The sequence below is a fragment of the Cataglyphis hispanica genome, chromosome 13 (assembly GCF_021464435.1).
Source record: "Cataglyphis hispanica isolate Lineage 1 chromosome 13, ULB_Chis1_1.0, whole genome shotgun sequence".
NCBI classification, from domain to species: Eukaryota; Metazoa; Arthropoda; class Insecta; order Hymenoptera; family Formicidae; genus Cataglyphis; species Cataglyphis hispanica.
In genome coordinates, this window is record NC_065966.1 from 1,474,555 (window position 1) to 1,496,720 (window position 22,166).

Genomic DNA, 22,166 nt, shown 5'->3' on the forward strand with positions numbered 1-22,166 from the left:
ACGCGAATGCGATGGGAGTACGACAAAGGTAGAAAGCTGGACCGCAAGCGGGAAGGTGAGACAGGCAAAGAGAGAGGCAGAGAGTGCACGAGGGAAATGGGGAGAGGAAAGAGAGTCCATCAGCCTAAAGAGCGGCTATCGTGCCGGCTTAAGGGCTATTCCATGTTAGCCGTTCTCGTCGGGCTCTTTTTTTTTCCATCTCTTCTTTATTCCCCTCCGGGACTTTTTATACCGTGGCGCAAACCTGGCGCCGCCCTCTCGACAATCCCCTTCCCCGTCGTCGATCCGAGAGACACTTGTGTGCCCATCGTTCCCGATCTTGGACACTCTCGTCCGGTCCTTCTTCCTCCACCGAGAGTTTCTCTCCCAATCGTCTCCTCCCCTCTTTCCCGCCATCGACTCCCTTTCGTATATTTTTTTTCGAAGGACCGTATAATTTATCGTTTTTGATGCGCGTCTCGGATTTCCACGAAGTTCGGCGTGCGGAGGCTGAGGAGGAGAGATGACGATTTATCGTCGGCAGCGATTCGCGAGCGTAAAAAAAATCTTGCTCGCGGAAAGTCTAGGATGGGCATGATAATGTGGCGAGCGAGCTCTCGTTTTAATCGTTCGTGATTTATGCAAAGTTGCGGGATTGCGGGAGAGAAACAGAAGGTGAGGTCCATGGATCCACAATTGAAATTGGAAATTCTTATGTCTCTCTTTTTGTGTAAGGGCCAAGAAGAAAATCACATCGTCGATGTAATTCTTTTCTTCTTAATAGTAGTAAAGACGAGATTAGATGCACATATCGTTCGCTTTCTCTGTTGTATGTATGTGTGTGTGTGTGCATAAGCGATGATATATTTATTAGAAATAAATGCCGGCGAAAGCGTATAATAAAGCAAAAATGTCGCCAAGAATTGATAACTCCGGTTTGAAACAACAAAATAATGTTCAATTTAACCGTGTTCCTTTTATCATTTGTTCTTCAAATTGTTATTCAAATAAATTTCCAAAGATTTTATTTCTGAAAATCGAAAATTTATATTGACGCGATATAAATGTAAGATAAACGTATGAAGTAAATAGAGATAGGAAATGAAAAAATAATATCAACAAGAAATGCCCTCCTAATATTAAATATTGTATGTAAAAAAATCTTGGAAAAATTGTCGATCTTGTAAAATCAATGAAAGAATAAAAAACCGCAAATTTCTCCATGAATTATCGCGACATCAACGAGTCACCTCATTGGTCGCGCAATCGGATGGCAGTTATGCGGAGATTACGCGATCATATTTATATTTTTTCATTTACACATACGTACGAATGGTACAAGACGTTACAAGACGCATTATCGTCCGATTGATGGAACAATGTATGCATTATGCAAGAGATATGAATCACGATGCATCGCGGATGCGTTTGTGGGGGAAGAGGCAGCTGCAAAAACACGCTGCGTAATGGATGTTATAATGCGCATATTGCTCTTTTGTACAGACATGGAAATTATATTATGATTGATGATAAATACACACACGACCCGTTATCAGCGAGAGAAAGAAGTGAAAGATGCGAAATAGTACTTTCGTAATCTTGTGATTTTTAATAAAAATTTCTTTTAGACTTTTTCCAACTCATCGTTGGAACTTGTATCTATCATTGAGAATTTATATAGAATATATAGGCAGAAAAAATTGCAATAAATAAATAAAATATCATCCTTTTTTATCTACGTAAATATTTTAAAGATATTAAAATATTAAAATCTTTTAAATATTAATAAAAATAAATAAATATGTGTAATGTATACATATATGTAATATGTATGTATAATATACTTATGTGCGTGGACTCGCGTGTACAAGGATGGCGCCAACATTTCGACATCGAGAGAGCATCTTGTAGTCGACTAGTATTGTACGATCGTAGTTTGGTCCAGGATTCGCTGTCGGTCTCGTATCTGCATATATACGCGCGTATCTGCGTATACGCGTATCTGCGTATACAGGACGAGATGCATACAAATCTCGATCCACCAAAACGAGAACTGCAGGAATGCAGTAGACGCAGTGCTTAATTTCTCTGGGCGCGGCGCGCAGATATGTTTCTTTATTTGCCCTGCAAAAAGCAAACGGTAAGATAAATTGCTAGTTAAATACGGATAAACTTTTGTTTGAAAAAATGATTTGTTCGTTTATCACATTTACATGAATCAGAAAATGACATGTCGCCATGATTGAGCTTCAGCCACTCTTGCAAAATGTTCTTCTAGCATTATTAAGGAGCATTATTTTAAAAACTTATATATATTATTAAAATTTAATCGTAAAAACTATTTAATTTTATACAGATATTTTATCATTTGTTATTACAATATTATAATAAGACCTCCGTAAGTTTATTATTCTATTTGATGAATTTAGAGAAAGGTTTTTAAAACTACGCAGTATTTTTATCATAAAATAATAGAAACATTATTACTATTCTTTTAATAGTTTTTTTATATTGTTTCGAGAAATTCTGCCCAAGAATTCTTCGTAATAAAAACTTATCATTGTCCATTAACATTCATATTATACGCAAAACATGATTAACAAATTATTTTATGCTCGCATTATATGCTCCATTAAATTCTACAGGTTTTTTTGTAATTTTTTTCTCCGACAAGATGGTTGCTAGAATGCGAATATTAAAAGTAAAACTGGAAAGATAAGAAAAATAAAAGATGTGAAAATATAATCTATTCGTAATCTCTTAGAATTTTAGATATAAATGTTAAATCTTCTTAATATTAATAATGAAAATATCTAAACAAAAAATATATTATTATCATCACATTATAAACATATTACAAATAAAAAAAAAACACACACATTTTCAGCTACATAAATTATTTTGTGTAATCTCTATTTCGAGCAACTACGGTTTAACAATAAATAACGATAAGTTTATTATACGAGGGCCGTTGTTTCATCCCGTTTATCGCGCTATTATTGTTTTAATTTATTCAGCACGAACTTTATTATAATTATCACGTTTTATTATCAATGATTGTTGAGCGGCGCATTCAGACACGCAATCCATTGTTGAAAAAAAAATGGCAATTTGTTTTTTTCCTCTCATTCTTCTTGAAATATATACGATCAACACTGTCGCGGCGCGTATGATGATTGGCAAACGTCGACCATTTTGCGTCTTCAAGGGCGAAGGGATATCTTCATCTTTGATATTCGTGTCGCTTAGCCATTTCCGTGTTGCCGTTCGTGCTGCATCGCCGTAGAAGTTTCGTTCGGGCCGTTAAACTGACGGATCGTCCGTCAGTGCAATGGCAACTTTAATTCCGATCGATTGTTTAAGTAAAAAGCTAATATCAATGAAGCTTCCTCGAGAGCTCGTTTTCGGTCGATGCTCTGACTGATATACAGTATAAACTTCATTAATTCTATCTAACATTTCAAATTTGTTTGAAAATTGATCTGGATATAATAAGCTATTTATTAAATCGATATAATTGCGAAAAAATTAATATTTTTTTTTCCGTGAAAAGTGTGATAATCAACGTTTAATTAAATTAACAATTAAGATATATCTACGAAAAAAATTTCATTGTCTACTTTAAATAAAATAATTGCAACAGATAATAAGATTTATACAAAACGCATTAAATTATATTTTTAATTTATCTACAGATTTTAATTATAAATTAAAATTTATTATAATATTAAATATAAGGATTAATTAAAGACGAAATGGCGACTGATAAAATTTCAAAGCATCGATAGATACCTTTCGAGTGATAAGCAATTAGAAATATTTTAAATTTTTTCCAATAAACTTAATTTCAAAAAACATCAAGCCATTCTTTTTCTTTTCTAAGATAGAATATTTATTTTCTCGTCGTTAATTGCGACTAAAGATGCAAATTTAATTTTTGTTACACAATTTTATAATAAGACACAATATATTGCCTTTCTGTCTTCAATAAAAATCTATATGACGTGTACTTATAATTAAAATAATTCTGGAAGCGAATCATGGGTCTACACAAACGTCAAGTTGGCTGCACAAGCCGCCATTCCGTCGGCGAGCTCCGCGGCGCTGTCGCGAATGGCTGCCTCTAATCATCGCCTCAAGTTTACCTTAGAGATCACCAAGGACGGAGTACGTACAGCATACGCAATGTAGAACATGGTCGCGATGACATATTGCATCTGCTTGTCGGTGCAGATTGGCACTAACGATAGAATCAAGGATTCCCCCCAGCATTGTTTTAGTTTCCGATTCTTTAGTGAATATTTTTTTAGACTTTCATTCTGTACTAATAGGTAATAAATGTTTAAAGTAATGTAAATTACATTAAATATTTATGCCGATATAAAGTGATTATCATGAATGTAATTATTTGGCGAAACGTGGATATCGAGTCCATAATGTTACAAAGATAAAAAAGCAATATTATATGCGTGATAATAGTTGTAACTCCTTGAAACTCTTACGCTTTTAGATTGTAACGATATGTAATAACATAATATATTAGTCTGAATAATATCACACATTGCGCGCTATATTTATGAAAATGATAACACTTGACTGTTTGCGATTCCACGCCATGCAATTTTATGGCAAACTTAATATCGTTAAAAATCAAATTGCATATAATTATAAATTGTAAACTTCATTTGCTATCTTCCAATTCTGTCGAAATAATTTTTTTTTTTTAATTTCACGAGAAAAACTCAGCATGATGGCAAAATAACTTTCATTATTCTCATTTCGATCTTCTTAATCGTAATATTAGTAGTGTATCTTACAGTAATCTAATAATTTTTTAGAAATATTTTAGATCATTAATTTATTAGATAGATAAAAAGTTCATCGACTTTTGTTTTAAGTAAAGTTAAAAAGGTTAAAAAAATTTCTTTTAGAAAAAAATGTATTTTACAGCCAACACAATAATTATCTCGATGAACAAGATTATTATTTTTTTAAAGCGTTTAATTTCGTTCTTCGACTTTATTTGACAAATACGACAAATCTTTTGAATCTGATAAATTTGGTTTATATATTTAACAATAATTAATTTTTATAAGATTTTAAAAATGTATTTTATATATAGAGACGAATGAAAACTCTTCAATCGCGCTATGATTGATCCGCAAAGAATCGAAGTAAACGTAGCGAGAAGCCATTTTATCATCAATTATTATTAATTATATTATCATCAATTATTATTAATTATTAATGTTTATCACGCGTTGCGAAGAAGAGATGCAATTTCTTTGCGAAAAATAGCTTCTTATAATCGAGCTTACGCCGTTCGATCGTTGGAAGACATTTAATCGCGCCGCTCCCGCCAAAATGCGATCGGGCCGCACATGTTTATCGTTTGTAAGAGTCGCTCGTACCGCGCTTTTTGTAAATTAAACCGCTACTATCGCGCTGTACGCGCACTTCTCGATAAACCTGATGATGCATTCATTAACTTTCAACGAGCGGCGCTCTGGCGCGATGATAAGGCCACGCTCTTGTCCGAACGTAGTACGATAGTAGTACGCGCATCCACGATAACAGAGCGATGACAAAGACGCGGGCACATGTTTGTGAAAAAAAAAAAACGGAAACCGCCTGTCGAGAAATATCCCTTTATTAACGTCGATAATAGATAATAAAGAATAATAAATGAGAGAAAGAGAGAGAGAGAGAGACATCATCGGATAATAAATTTATTTCGCGATGCTTCAAATGTCAAATAAGTTCCGCTGCATTTTATGAAGCATTGTTATTCTAATCGTCTTATTCTGCTTTGCTCATAAAATTAAAAACAAAAAACATGTTTTTTAAAGTCCTAATTTCTGCACAAATTCTCGATATTAATATCTAATTCTTCAGAATCCAATTCTTTTCTAAGAGAAATGCTTCCTTGAATCTTTTCTCATCATCACGCTTCCCTTCTACTCTCGCCCTAATGTTTTTCTGCCATTCTCTTGCAGAACTCCCATCTTGATGCGCCGAGAATCGTCTCCACTTTATTCCGCGCTTTATTTCCTTCGTCCCCTTCCGTCACTCGGACTCCGGGGGATCGCCGAGTTCTTTCTTTTTTTCAACTCGTGGCGACTCGTTCGCCCACAGGGCTATTACCAGGACCTACGGTCGATCCTGATGCACCCACGTCTCTCTACGGCCGCCAACACACGTGCGGCCGCGCGCGTTCGCGCGCCTGATTTCCAGGAAGAGGAACGCCGACGACGCCCGTTGACGATTAGATTGCGGGCTCCGCTAATTCCGGAATGGATTCGCGAAGACTTGAGATGACATCGGAAGAGGGAGAAGAGACTGCTTCGAGAGTGCAGCTGCCGCGAAAGCGGCTTCTAAATTGCTGTATCTCGATTGACAGGAGCTATGGCAGTGAAGGAACGCGCTCCTTGGAGTAAAGACGATATCAAGTATGAAAGTTAAGAGCTTTTTCGAAAAACAATAATTATAGAAAGAGATGATACAATCATGTTTTGTAATAATAATTTCAATATTTAGAAAGAATCTCGGATTTCAAAAAATTTAAAATTCTAAAAATTTTTAATCAAAATTAGAAGATTGTGAAAATTAGAAAATTTGATAGTTTTTTTAGTGGCTCAAAAATTCAAGAAACTATAAGTAAGAAATAATAAGAGAAAAAAATTTGATTAAAATATAAATTAAATCTACAAGGATATGCAAGGTACATAAATGTATATATGAGCTATGCATTGAGATATTTACGCTGCATCATTCGCGCATATTATAGAGCGCTACGCAAGGCACGTAACATTTTTTATTCGCCATTATGCATGGCGCACGTTATCGATATGTAAATTGCAGTAATGTTTAATGTATGTGGGTTGATTTGTGTTGTTATGCAGCCAGTCCACACAAGTGAAAGGTATCAGAGGCCCGCAATCTATAGATTTGAGAAACATAAATCATGCTCAAGTCGAATCTTGTTGAAAACAGCGTGCAATAGAGGAGTATTTATTGTCTGAAAAACGCAGTGCCAGCTGATTACTCTTTTTCACTTGACAGATGCGTCTCATGGACATTCATTGTGTCCATTATAACATGTCCGTATGATATATATATATATATATATATATATATATATATATATATAAATATCTCAATATATAGCTTTATATATACATTTATCTTGTATATCCGATAAATTTAATTTATCAAATTTATATTTAAATTAAATCTCTCTCTCTCTCTCTCTCTCTCGTATATTATCTCTTATTTATAGTTCCTTAGGTTTTCAGTCAAGTCATTAAAGATATCGAATTTATCAAACAATTATTATGCTTTTTTTATAATTATTGTTTTTGAATAGCGATATTTAAATCACATAATTTGACCGATTTCTAATATCTCAACACAATCTCCCGTATCCTAAAAAATATATAAAGAGAAAACAAATTTTTAACATATTTAAGAGTACTTTTCTAATTTTCTCTCAAAATATATTTCATTTAATAATACATTATTTTATTCTAGATTGCTTTTATACATGCGCAATGAATTATTGACAAGTGAATTATTTATAAAAAATAATTGGTAATGCTATGACATTGACGGAATCCTTAATGACTCGGAGTGACAGCGACGCAAAGTGCAGAGAAGGGCGGCCACCCCCGGTCATCTCAAGCTGCACCCTTCAATTTTCTGATCGGCGCCACGCCTATCTCCGTCGTTACTTAACGATGAGCTGCATCGGTCGTATTTTATCCTAACGTCCCTACGAGATAATGCGGGCATTACAACGCTTTCGACTAATCGATTGGCTCTAATTAACGTTGACGATTGCATCATATAACAAGGAATCAACTGTTAATGGAAATGTCTAATAATCGATTTTATGTATTAAAACTTGATTATCTGTTTTGACGATTTATAAAGAGATTCAGCTATTGAGATGAAACGCAAATTAAAATATTTACAAATATATAGATACTATGAGAAATATCTTCGATATTTTTTTTATATCGATAGTGTGTTCGGTGTTTCGCATCCGATCAAAAAATCCCGCTGGCAAAATTCTTCGGCTACCGTGAAACAACAATGCTGTCGGTTATGAGACGACTCGTCTCGAAGGAGTCAAGGAACCGGGCTTAATTGGCGCCGACAATCCGGTGGCCCGTGGCGACGACGTGAAATGTGAGGAGACGAGGAAAAAGAGAAGACGCGCGAGAGGAAGGGGGAGAAAAAGGAAGAGAGAATCTCGGAGACGAAGAGAAATATAAAACTTGGAAAAACAAAACCGGCCGAACGACGACGCTAATGCGTGCTGCGGGATGACCAACACAAGGATCGCCTTTTCCTGGAAGCGCGGTTGCCCGCTCTTGTCGGGGAAGATAATTTTTGTCCCACCGTCGCCGGGACTCTAACCGCAGGAGGAGACAGCCTCCCATCTCGTCCACCTCCGAAACGGTCCTCCTCCCGTGTCGATCCACCTTCCACCGTTGATTCCTTCTTTCCATTCCCCTCATGCGTCCGTGGTCCTTGCAGAAATCTTTTAGTTACGCGACGCTCTTTCGCGCGAGTTTCGCTCTTCATATTTCTGTTTCCTTTAAATATATACAAATAAAGAAAGATAATGTGTGGTATAATAGCCGCATAATAAACTGACCCCTTGAATAAAGGCGTTAAAATATATATATATATTTTTTTATATTATTATTCATAAATTTAGATCTTTAAAAACGTGAATTCATCTATGCATTTTCTAGAGAATTTTTTTGTCAACTTTGAACATTTATCTCCTCATCCTAGGTCGTGAAATAAATTGTCTCCCTCTCTCTCTCTCTCTCTCTGTCTCTCTCTCCCTCCCTTTTTATCGTTCTTCATACGGTCAGTACGGTCTCTTTCCCCTAAATTTTTCCTATCAACCTCCCTCTTTGCTGTCTCTCCTTCTCTCTCCTCATGCTTCCCCAGCTTCAATTCCCGGGATCTTATCCTCTCCTTCCCCCTCACTTCCCCCTTCCGCCCATTTGCCTCGTCCCTCCCGCCTTCTGTCGGGGAATTGCATTCCACGTCGAGACCGCTAATGGACGACGAATGGTCGAAGGGGTGTGTGAGTGCACGGAAAGTGCACTCTTGCCCTTCCCGTGTCCCCCCCCCTCCCCCGGTCTGGCCACTCTCCCCCCTCCTCGGGGAGAAAGAAATCGACGCGAGCGTTCTCTCCCCGGGAGAACACCCTGGCCGCTGGTCTCGGTGTATACCTTAGTCGCCCCGTTTACGATGCCGCCATGATGGAACCATCGTCCGGACGCTCCTGCGCATTCCGGCTCGGGATGTAAATTAGTGATATTTTATGAATTTTATTTTTTTTTTTTTGCGCACACTATAACTGCGCGAAGGGACGGGAAGGTTTTATGTCGCCGGGTTATTGTGAGAAAGAACACTGTAACTCCGTCGAGAGAATGCAATTTTCTCTTTTTATCTCAACAACAAATGTTTTATCTCCCAACAACTATGTTGCGATGTTTAATTCAGTATCGCAGTATCTTGTTCATTTATTTTAGACAAGCAAGCACACTACATTATTCTTTCGGAGAGGCGCATGCATCTAAAGGAGAAATCTTTCGAAAAAAGCGCGACTTTTATTGCGTAACTCTAAAGTGAGCCACGTGCGCGTGAATATTTTGAATGCAATATTAATTATCATCATTGTTCCGGCAAAACCTATAAAAAATTATAGAAGCTTTATATATGTATATTATCAGAAACAAGTCGGTGAGTGGATGTGTACCGCTATCGATAACCATAATACACTTTGTAAAAATATCTGTAGATATTTTTTACAGAATAACGTATTCAAAGTGTACGTGTAATACTTTCGCTTATTCCGCGTCATTTGCAAGAAACGGTAGCGATAATTATAATACTGTATTGTCGAGAAACCCGAATAGAAATATTTCGGTAGTCGAACGTGGAATTTACGATCCGATAAAGCTTTACGAGTGAATCCTGCTCGCGCGAAGCGGACACATATTCGTAAATCACGGTGATTACGTTAAAGCGATAATATCGAGAGAGTACAGAGTGTAAGAGAAGATCGCTTGACTTGTGCTTTAATCATTTTGATCGCCCAAGAAAGATTGTAGTAAAGGATTTCAGTATTTATTGATATATCGAGAAAAGTAATATCTCATCATCAATTATGTACGCTACATTTTCTATTTTATAAAAAACATTATTATATTATTTATATGTTAAATATTATATTAAATACTAATTATTTCAAAAAAGAAATATATATGAATTGCGTATCATATTGTTTTATCTTAAGCTCTTCCAATTTTCATGTTTTAAATTTTGATATATCCTATAAAGTTTAATACAGAGTATTACTAATTTGAATATGTATTGAATATGTGTTCTAGAATACAGATGCTGAATTAGCTGAGAGATAGAGAGAGAGAGAGAGAGAGAGAGAGAGAGAGACGAAAAAATACAAATTCAAGTCGCAAAACTCGAACTGTGACGAATAAAAGGAATCGACGACATGCTTTCGTAGGTGTTTCTTTTCAACGGAGATCACGAAACCACGCGTATCTGCTCGGAGGGATTTCGTATAGATCGTATCGCGACAATTGGTAGCCAAGATCGTGTTTAGATAAAAAAGAAAACTGGAAGACGATAGAGAGAAAACAGCTCCATTATATGTTACTTTGTCGTCATGAAAATACCATCGTCGTATATTCGATCAAAGTCATCGGATTAACAACTGTGATCGAATTTCAGCGAGAATCGAAAGATATAGAAAATTAAAAATATGTCATAAAAAGAAAGAGAAACAAATAAATTATGTCTTACTGCCAAAGATTTTAATTTAGAATTAGATTTAAAGAGCAAAATTTTTGAATGATATATCATTTAGTCGAAAATTAATCAAACACCATACTTAATTTTGGAATAATAATGCCTAATCGTTAATTAAATAATCAAATTAATTCAAACAATAAAATCAATTTAACAATTTAATCAGTGATATTTGAGCATGCTTTGAAAATCTTTATGATATATAATGAAAATATTTTAGTTTTTCACTCTTAAATAAAAATTAAATTGTCTTTTTTACCTCCACACATACACATAAACGTCGAATAATTTTCACAGAGCCAAAAAGATTCTTGGCTAAAAGGATTAAAGTCCCCGTTTCGTATATTCATTCCACGATTCAGGCTAAACTTCGATAAACTTGCCGCGTGTATTTTTTTCTCTCCTTCTTTCTTTCTCAAAAATACGTTCTTACCTTAACTTCATCGTTCGCATTCCTCGGTCGAAAGTGCATTTTTAGAAATGCGCTTTCATCTCGATCCCAGACGAATCGCCTTCTCCACCCTTCTCACTGCTAATATCATCGATTGTCATTAGTATTTTAATCCCTGGAGCGACGTGACAGAAACTTATGAGAGACCCATGGAAAAACGATAATATCTGGACGTTTCGGTAGCCAAGATCGTGTCACGATAAACCACAAATCTCGGATGACCGCTGGAAAATAGCTCCATTACAGGCAATTGTTATGCAGACAGCAGCAGCAGGGGGTTACGCCTGAAACAAAAGATATTGTTTCATGCAGCTTATTTTTCGCAGGGCACATTAATCATCCAGGAGAGGATAAGTGTCTTAAGAGGATTTACAATTTCTTAAGAAACTATATACCTAGATGCGTATTGGGAAACTCGAGACGCGAGGAAACCTCTTTTGACTAAATCACTATCAGCGTTCTCTTGAGTGAAATATCCTTCATTAACTATACTTTCGAGAAGTCGACAATAGGAATAAACTACTTTGGAATTATGAAGAGACTGCTGTGTAGATTACTCTTTTCTCCTGTGTATTATGTTTAAAATTGAAACTATTAACGTGTCAATAATAAAAACAATCCCCACGAAACATCAATTCGTCAAGAATGAGAAAAACCGCAGATACACTGCATACTAAAATTATCATCTCAAATTATATCCCCTTAAGAGACCGGTTTCAAAATAATATATCCACACGCAGAAGGCGTTTACTCCTGTCGATGCCTGTGGCATTTCTTTTTCAGGTAGATATTTTGCACTCCAATCAAAAACGGAAAATTTTAATTCCTCGAAGAAAGGATTGCGAAAAAAAAAAGAAGAAAAGAAAGAGAAACAAAGAATCGATATTTCTTCGTATATATGTACTTTCAGTATTACGATACGTATCAGCTGTCGCAAGACTCTTGGCAAGCCATTTCTTGATTTTCTGCTGCAGTAATCTCGTGTTTCTGCCTCGCTTTTTCCAGATGACGTGCGCACGTAGAAAGCGATCAGTGACATTACTCGGCAGCTCCATTAAGGCAGCGAGCCCTCGCGAGTGTTTTATCCGCCGGGTATTTTTATTAAGCCACGTCATATACGAATTATGCGATCTAGTATCTCGCGTGCAATAAGATGATTTATATAAATATCGCAACTAAATATAGCAAATCTACAATCGGTGCCCGTCGTCAATCTCGCGTTGAAAGAATTGAAGCTATAAATAAATGTATAATAATAAAAAAAAAAATACACTGTGTTACAAAAATTATCAAAATTATTTGATATTTATAAAAGCAAAGATTAATCGCGTGCTTTATTGCGGCATTTCTTCTGTAATAAGAGCAGAATCCTTTCGTAAGGCGAACAGAATCGATAGAAGGGATCGGTACACAGTGCGCGGTCTCTTAATTGATTGCAAAAAATAATTATTGAAATTTATAGCTCTTTCTCTCTCACGATGTTACGCGCGCTGCGACGGTTACTATAATTGTATAAAGAGCCCACCGCCACATGCGGCTGATTAATGCGAGCGGTGATAGCGCGAGTATCTAGTCAACCTTTCGTCGTCGCGTCTCTCGAGTGCGGTCTCGTTTTGCCCGCGCATCTTGATGAGACTCGCCTACGATAATGACACTGCGCAATCGTGCCTTTTGAATTTTCAATCGCGCATTTAATGCACGACAAGATATCTCTGAGTAGATTAATTTGTTCTGCGATTTTCGCTTTCCATTTGTTTCTGTGGTTACGTTTCCGTGTTTATTATGTTGCACATGAATGTGTACATGTTTTTCTTGGCTATTATCAATACTTTGATGATGTTTTTTTTTTTCTGTCACCGGAATAAGCGAGTAATGATGAGTTTTATTTGACGTATCGGTATTGAATTAATTAAAAAAGTGCCAGCAAAAATATATTAATTGCATTACTGTCCGATAGCAATTATGTTTTTATATTTATATATAAAATCTTGAAATAATAAGTCTTCCGTAAAAATAATTAAAAACTATACTAACATAAAGTATAATAAATAATATTTTGCTTAATTACTTAAACATCTTAACTGATTCAATTTGTACAACACAACGACTATCAGTTTGCTTACAGTTTGCGAATTGTATATTAGATATTATAAGATTTTAATAATTTAAGATTTTGTAATTCTTGTGTGTATTTTCTTGAGCGGTATATCACGATGAGATATGTATGATATATTTTATATTTCATATATGCCAAGCATATATGCCAAGCGTTTTGACAATTACAGATAAACAGATTTTTCTCTCATTACATATATCGTAAGACTTTTGTTTCGTGTTATCTTTTTATCAGGGATCGGAGTTTAGTACTTGCCGAGTGTTTTTCAGTGAATATACTTTTCAAGTGTATACATGTAAATTCGGAAGTGAGTACAAAACCGTAAGCATAATTAATGAATCTTTTTCTCGAAGAAAGTAATGTGCTTTTAAACACTTAACTATCTTTGTATTGTCTCTTCTAATCGTTTTGCTATCGCAATATCTTCTCACGGTTGTCTTCTGTGTTTGACAGATTTCTTTTTCACGAGTGCGTGTTAATTAAAAAAAAAATCCCACCCGTTAATTGCAATCGTAACTAAGACAAAGATACGAAAGGAAAAGCGTATATAGTCGATGCGGTTAAGCAATGACTACTAAAAACCGCGGCGCGTTTATCTGGGAGCGCAGGCAGCTGATTTATTATAAGTAACGACGAGAGAGTAATCGCGCTTTAATCCACCTGTAATTAACTTCGCGTTTCCAATTAACGAAATAAGCCACGATCGTATTTTTCGTTGCGATCTCCGCGAATAACGACGAGGCTGATTAGTAACTACTCTCCGATATGCACTCCACATTATCAATATCATCTAGTAGCGATGACAGTTGACGGAAAAATAAACTAAAGTTAGTCTTACTGTCTAGGTTTTATAGGATTTAAGCGAAAAATTTTGATAGCGCGGTTTGACAGTTCCCGACGGTACGAGTCACGTGGTTTTTCTCTCGTAATTTTTTTCCTATTGTTTTCATGTGAGCTAATGACTTCATAGTGACTTTAAATTTGACATCAATTTTTTTTATTTTTATTTTAAGCTTGTTATAAATTCAAGTTAAGATTTTAAAGAGATAAAACAAGAAAAAATTGAAACACTTAAAAATGTTTGGAAAAAAATAATCAACTAAAACTTAAAATTTAGTTATATTAGAATTGAGTGTTTAAAAAAAATAGATTACATTATAAAAAAAAGAAAAATTCTATAAAATATCTATGAAATGCATGTGCATTTTTTCAAGCGACCTATTTGAGTGCAAAGCAAATCTGCTCTAATATATAGACGTAAAATATACTGACTAGAGTAAAAAATATTTCATTAATAACAAGAATTATATCCAAGCATGGCTGATCGAGGTATGCATACCCATACGAATCTCGCGAGGCGAGCGAGCCAAAAAGCCTCCGGACCCTATACCGAGGTAGACCATAAGTCAGACTCAAGGCGGCGTGGATACCCGAAGATATCCGTGAGGAACGACCAGGCGCGCCTTCTTATCCACGTCCGATCTGGTCGGACATTATAGGCGCGACAAGGTGGAAAGGAGACGGAGGCTAACGCGCGACCGTCGACGAGGAGAGAAAGATGGAGCGCCAAAGACGAAGAGCGAAACACAGACGCGGAGAGAAAGAGGGAAAGGGCCCGAATGAAAAGGGGAAAAAAAAAAGGATTTTATATAAAAATCGATCTCGAGCGTGGTCGCCGCCTCCTTGAATGCGGGGACCTCGGTTTCCGCACGTGGGCGTCATTCGCTCCGCCTTTGAGAGTCACCGCGATCTGATCCGGAGTACCCGCCTAGTCCGGTCGCCAACGGATCCGACGATCCCTCCACGGATTCTATGCCCGTTCTCACCCCTCCTTGTCCACGGCGATCCCATCCCTTCCCGGAGAAGCTGATCCTACTCGAGCGGCAACCGCCGCTGCCTTTCCGTGCCGCAATCACCCCTCGTCCCGCGGCGCCGACGCGGAGAGGTGACTGTCCAGGACAGTTTCAGAGACGCAGTCATCGGCTGCACCACGTCTTCGAGACGCAGTTCTGTGTGTTACCTCATGTACACGAATACTGACGCGAACGCGTTCGGATTCTCCGGGTCGTTCATGATCTTGGAAGATTAAAGGAATCAACGGACAATGATGGACTAAATTAATTTGTAACTGAATTGAGCTGGATTGACTTTGGAATTATTGAATTTCATCCGGAAGCTTTCGACTATTGTTGAAAATTGAGGGTGAATGGAAGTGATAATATATTCTGATATTACGAAAGTGTAATTTCGAAGTTTTGTGACGAGCAATGCGATGAAGAATATCTTTTAGATTCGATAGTGCATTCGAATTAAATGACATATAAACATTTTCTGGGATACTAAGAGTATGAGTAAGAAAGACTAAGTGAATGGACTTAAAATATTAAAAAATAGTTACGATATTGCGATAGAAATTTAAATTATTATCTAAAATATAGAAGGTAATCTCATAAATTTTATTTAATTTTTCAGAGAATTTAAATCTGAATCAATTATAGATCTTAATGCACTGTCTTGGGAAAAAAAGAGAGAAAGAAAGAGAATCAGAAAAAAAGATTCAGATTACTTCCGGTCGTATATTGTGCTCATCGAAAATTATTACTTGTGTAAAATTTCTAACAAATATCGACGATAAAATCAAATATCGAAAATTTTTCGCTGATAATGTGATAAAAATAAAAACTCCTTATACAACAGAACAAGTGTCCTCTTCTGGAAATAAGAGAAATCTATCTAGAACTGATAATGATCTCGAAATTTAACAGATAGAGCGTAATTCATGATGACTTATTATTAGTGCGAGTGTGTCAATGAATTTTTTCGAATTCTGACGTCTTTGGTTTCTTGGTTGACAAAAAATAAACTGTGTGAGTAATTATTGATTAATTATCATAATTGATAAAATATTTCACACATGTTTCTTCCCACAAAGATCGCGATCGAAGTTTCGAAAAATATGGAACAACCCGATCATAAATCGCCGAGGATTTCCGAGTTCAATAATTAATGTAGCTGGCTATATATATATATATATATATGTATAATATATATGTAATATATATGTCTTTTTCAACGAAAGAAGAAATTAATTAACGTAGTCCACAAAGAAGAAAAGAGTGAAAAGTGATACGGTGTCGTACTCTATTAAATTATACTTACTATTAAATTATATTATAGTGCCGAAGAAAAGGCTGTATAGAATTATATGTCTTGCTACGAACATTTCCGGGCCAAATAAATATCCATAAGGCGAGGATGCCAAGCGCTGACTGATAATACGTGAGTATTACTGTATTTCCGACGATAACGAAATATTTTTAAAACACAAAGTTTTTTATTTAAAAAAAAAAAAATATCTACTATATATTTAAAACGGCATATCATAAATTATTTTTATGAAAAAAATGAAAGATAATACAGATATTTCTCTTCATCTAATTAATCAATCTTCGCCATTCAAGCGCGATAAAATTTTAAATATATATCTTTGAGTCAGCAATCTTGACCGTAAATTTAATTAATATTAATTGCCCCGTAGCTAAGAAAAAGTAACGTAATCGGGGAAACGTCGCGGTGATTTTGGCGAAATTTTGATGATTTTTGTATTTCGCGCGACTAATTGTAAGACCGATAAGGATGACCGTCGCGCTTATCAGGATGCATGCTATGTATCGCGATTATAATGTATTTAATTTATGGATATATAAGTTCAATCTCTGTCTCTCTCTCTCTCTCTCTCTCTTGTTATTTCTATCGCGTTGATGGTAATTAGCGATAATAACGATGACGATAGCTCACATACAGAAACTGTATTAGCAACCTTCATCATTGCACGTCCATACTTGTAAATTTCCACTCATATCACATTCATATCGATATTGAATTGTGAATTGATTTTAATTACAAGATCTAATATCAATCAATATCATAGATTTTCTATACGTTTGGATTTTCTTCACGCATCTTTCCGTTATCGATTATAACAGAGGACTTTCTTGCCCGCCTCTTTTAAATGTCCTCGATTAAAAAGGCTAATTTACGTCTATTTCTGCTTGTGTTATTATTATGCAGCGCTGATAATTTTTGCGACGTTGATAAGCATTCGATGTGCGAGTGCGAAACACTGATATCCTCGGTAATTATCAATATTACTTTGCGTAGACTTTTGAAGCATATATTGAAGAAAATATTATACTCGGTGTCGCCGTTCGTATTAGGCGGCATAAAAAATGCTATTTGTATGACAAGTGATAAGAATTCGCTTGATAAAACTGCTGATCCAGAAAAAGATGATTAGCAGCCTATTGACAGACATCAAGTTTCTTGTAAAAGTAATAACGATTCCATGTTGCAGATCGTTATCAATTAATTTCATACTATTAATTATTCTAAGTAAAATTCCAAAAAGATAGATGTCTTTTAATTTAATATACATTGCACTTAATAACTAATAGATCTAATAGATCTTATTCGTCTGTGCCAATTAGTGCGAAGAATATAACTTTCAAAAATCAAACTAATAATCTTCGCATAAATTTTCTCAAATGCAATAGCGTTTATTTTACTTTATTATAATAGCAATGAAAATTAGATGCCGCCGAAAGTATTGTGATATAAGAGATAGTATATAAAATGCACGATACATTGGGGTCTTTGAATTCTGATTTACATAAAAAATAAAAGCTTTTCAACTTCTAAAAAAATTAATACATGTAATTTCAAATAATTTAGTAAAAAAAAAAAAAAATAATAATTTTCTCGAATTTCATGCGCGCGTTGAATTTTAAGACTAAATCACGAATTGCCATTGCGAATAAAATGGCGAGTATAAAGTTTATTACTTCGCTCACGGTTGCAAGTTTCGTTATGTGTGTGTTCGAGATGAGGAAATAATTCGATTCTTCGGAGGAACACGACGGTCGCCGATAAATCACGAATTGCTCGACGCGTTCTGTGCCGCAATATCGGTTAACGGTTATTACGATCGAGAATATGAAACATTTTACTGCATGGCATGACATTACCGCCGCATCTGGTGTGCAAGCGATTGTCACGAGCTGCAGCCATCACAATTCGTTATTTAGTCCGCCGTTATCTGAAACGCGAAATTGGAAACAATGCCTCCGTCTGAGCACGACTTTTCCATTCCACGACGATTGCCACATTACATACGAAACATGGCATTAGAAATAAAAAAACTATATATAAATATTTAAAATTAAAATACCCATACAAATTAAAGTTAACGAAAAATATAAGATAATTCCGTAAAATATATATATGTTTATCTCAAAAGTATTAAAATATCTCTTGATTTCACGACAAAGAGATTTATCAATTGCAAATATTATCAAATTTTTAAAAATTGATATTACAAATATTCGTCGCGTAAAATTTTAACAATTTTGCGCGAACAGATATATTACTCAATTTAGCGAAAATTTGCCTCGTAATTTATAATCTGTTTTTCGACCGAGCGTGATTAACTTTTAATCGGTATGGCAGTAAATAAATATATGTACATAACAACAATCATACGTTATATAGACATAAATAAACATATTTTTCATCGATATCATCAAATTAAGCAAACAGATCCAGCTGGCGGAATCATAGCACCTATAAATATCGATTTATCAACCGAGATGCTGCGCCAGACATCAATAATCCAGCATCTGTTGCACGAGATACTCTCCAGCGCCGCCATCGCGATGTCTGAACCATCCCGTTACCTGAATATTTTTTGCCTCTTTTTTTTTTATCCACTACTTACCCTCGAGCATCATCCCAAGAGCGCTTTTTATTTTACGCGCGGCAATTAAAATCACTTTTTCATGTCGTCAGTTGCCCAGCTCTTCGAGCTTATCATCTCAATTTTAGAATTTCGATATAATTAATAGAATTTTAGCTTCTTTTCAAAACAGGCCCCCAAAAATTATATAATTTCAAAAAAATTTTAAAATTAATTTTATCGTCCATATAAGATCAGAGAGCGAGATTAATTACTCTTTAAAGATAATTGTGCAATTAATTAATAACGTGTGAAATCTGATGATATTCATGAAGAGGTAAATGTTAACACGGTAAGGTAATTTCGTTTAACGAGCAGGCATAAAATCGATTCCGCTCACAGTCGCGACGAGCCTCGTAAAAATTACGCGCCGAGATAGATAATTAGTCGGCGAAGCTATTGTTGTCGGTTAACACACGGGCAGACCGTATCGCGGTGCGGGAAATAGCTGTTTAGATAAAAATTCATGTGGAAGGAATGGCGGTGCCGGCATATTTCGATGCACCACGATAAGTATTCATGGAGTTATCGTCGACTCCTTTATCGTCGTCCTGTCTATGCTCGAAGCACTATCTCCCCTAGGATAACGATGTCTACGTCACTCGCTTCGGAATATAAGTCGAAATTTCCTTGATCACAAATAGGTCACTTTTCCAACACTATTCTTTTAAGAATTTTGCTTTTATCTCTTTCAAATAAATTTGGTCAAATTTTTTTTTTTTAAGCAGAAATGTTTTGATCTCGTGAAACAAGTTGTCACGTAGATAAAAATATGTGGATAGCGACTAAGATAAAATAATTGATACGAAAATAGCGTAGAAAAACAATTGTAAAAACTTTTAATATTCAAATATAATCAATAACACTATTTACTTGTCAAACCAACATTTCCTTTGCCTAAATGAAACATTAGAAGTCGGATATTACATCTAATAAATTTTTTCCCCATACGTTTCTCTCCTGTATAAGAGAAATACTTCGCGTAGACATACGTACGACTATCGGTCGCTCATAAAGCTCTCACCATGGTGGAACAATGGCTGTCGTTGGTATCGCGGTGTACTTCGTACACACCACTCGCTTTCGGTATCAGACTCGCCTTTTATCAGGACGCGAAGCCACGCTCCTACGTTCATCGTCTCACCAACGCTCAGACAAGTGTCGCGATATGCGGGTGAAACTCTACTTTTTACCCTTTTGCGGAGTGTTAAACCCGAGTTGAAACGATGATAAGTATAATCAAACTTGTTAACATTTGACAGGTGCGAAAGCATTTTTCGATTCATGTTTATAGACAATTTTTTGCTCAGAATTAAATTTCCTATAAATCTCATAGTCTGACCAAAATAATATAACCCACCTTGTATAATATTATATGCCATTTCTCTTATCTCTCTTTAAAATATGTACGAATTCGAATGAAAATATATTTCATCGTAACGAAAGTAAAAATTACAATGTCTGGTGCTGATAAAATAAGAATGACGCTGTCATTGCTAAGCCTGTGTTTGTCAACAACGTCAGACGGTAATGAGTTCATGTTTACGTTTATCGAGAAAATTTCTTTTTCGAAAAACATTGCTCAATAATACGATAGCAAATATAAGGACGATTTTTTTTATCTCTATTAATGTTGAACAAATTTACAGAATAACTTAAACATCGGCAAACAACGAAACACGCGTACAACATGTCTAGTCTAGAGAATTATTCATCATGATTTAGTTTGCAAATGGTATCGCTCTCTTGAAAATTATTCGTCCGAGTTACGGAAGACCATCAGAACATACTATTATCGACTACTTTACGATAGGTTATCGCATTACCGGGTGTTCTTCGGCGATTATTTCACATCCGCTTCAAACAATCGTCTGTAATCAGTGTCTTTCTGGTCGGTTACCCACCTTCCGCCTGCACTTTACTCTTTTTCTTTTTTTTAAATCTTTTAAAAATTCTTTTACAAATTTTTTTTTAAAAGTTTTTAACATTACCTTCGCAGGTAATGTTAAAAACTCGCATAATCAGAGATAATTCTATTTTGCTTTCGAATTTGATAAATTATCTGTTCTCTTGTAGAATTACCTTTGTACATAATTATAATTTATTTGATATTATTTATTTAAAAAAGCAATATATATACTGTGAATTGTATATTGCTTTTAACAAAGTTTGTCTAATCTTTTAGATTGTTAATTCTATAAAATGCTAGAGAAAAAGACGACAGTCATAGATTTTAGTCTATAAATTATACAATAATTCACTGCTACGAGCAATCCTTAGGAAGGATTGCGTCGAGATGTTACTAAACATCTCTAAACTTTCCATAAATCGCTTCGGAGTAAAAAATGCTCCGACACGAGTGCCGGTCTTTTCAGAAGGAGAAGGAAACCACTTGATCCACGGATTTGAAGTGGCACCAGACTCCTTTACACGTCTTCGGGGATGCATATATCGCGTCCATCCGTCTGCATATGTACACGCATACAGAGAAACGCGTAGGTGGATACGAGCAAGGCGGTGCACTGTGAAAGCGATCGTTGGCTTTTTAAGCCTAATTAGTTATCGCCCGGCGTCTCGTCTCGTTTCTAACCGAAAACCTCGATCGAAGACGACGTCGTCGAGAATTTTTCTCTTCTTCCTTCTTCATCATCATATACGATCTTTTTGCTTAAATGCATTTTTAATTGCATTCTTTGTTTCTTCTTTTATCGATTTTTATTTTATCAACTTTTAACGGACTCGAAAAAATATTTTATTATTGCATTGTGTGTTGCAAGATATTAATTTGTAAATTGTAAAGAAAAGAAGAACAGTTCTCTTCGCGATATACATAAAATGCGAAATGGATTTTTTTTTTTTCAGCAATGTAAAACTTCGAAAACTCGCGATTCCGTGGAAGAGGAAGAACCATAACGGCCGCACAATCGCGTAATCTTTAAGGATAATCATACGCGTCTACACACTTGCATTTA

General features: G+C 35.5%; 1 protein-coding gene and 1 long non-coding RNA gene across 4 annotated transcripts in view; one reads left to right on the forward strand and one right to left on the reverse strand.

The window, feature by feature from the left end:
- Window positions 1-7,602: 7,602 nt before the first annotated feature.
- Window positions 7,603-22,166, reverse strand: part of LOC126853891 (uncharacterized) — a 34,595-nt gene continuing 20,031 nt past the window's right edge. Inside the window, exons 2-3 of the long non-coding RNA XR_007688038.1 lie at window positions 11,270-11,571; window positions 7,603-8,579 (exon numbers count right to left, since the gene is read on the reverse strand). This is a non-coding gene — a long non-coding RNA (uncharacterized LOC126853891). The remainder of the gene's footprint in view (window positions 8,580-11,269; window positions 11,572-22,166) is intronic.
- LOC126853870 (GATA-binding factor A-like) overlaps window positions 16,260-22,166 on the forward strand; it is a 43,297-nt gene continuing 37,390 nt past the window's right edge. For 2 of the 3 annotated variants that reach the window (XM_050599973.1, XM_050599975.1), the window contains exon 1: window positions 16,497-16,682. The gene's annotated coding sequence lies outside the window, so the exon portion shown is untranslated. Of the gene's footprint in view, window positions 16,269-16,496; window positions 16,683-22,166 lie in introns of those variants that run through there. The other variant, XM_050599974.1, reaches the window with a different exon arrangement.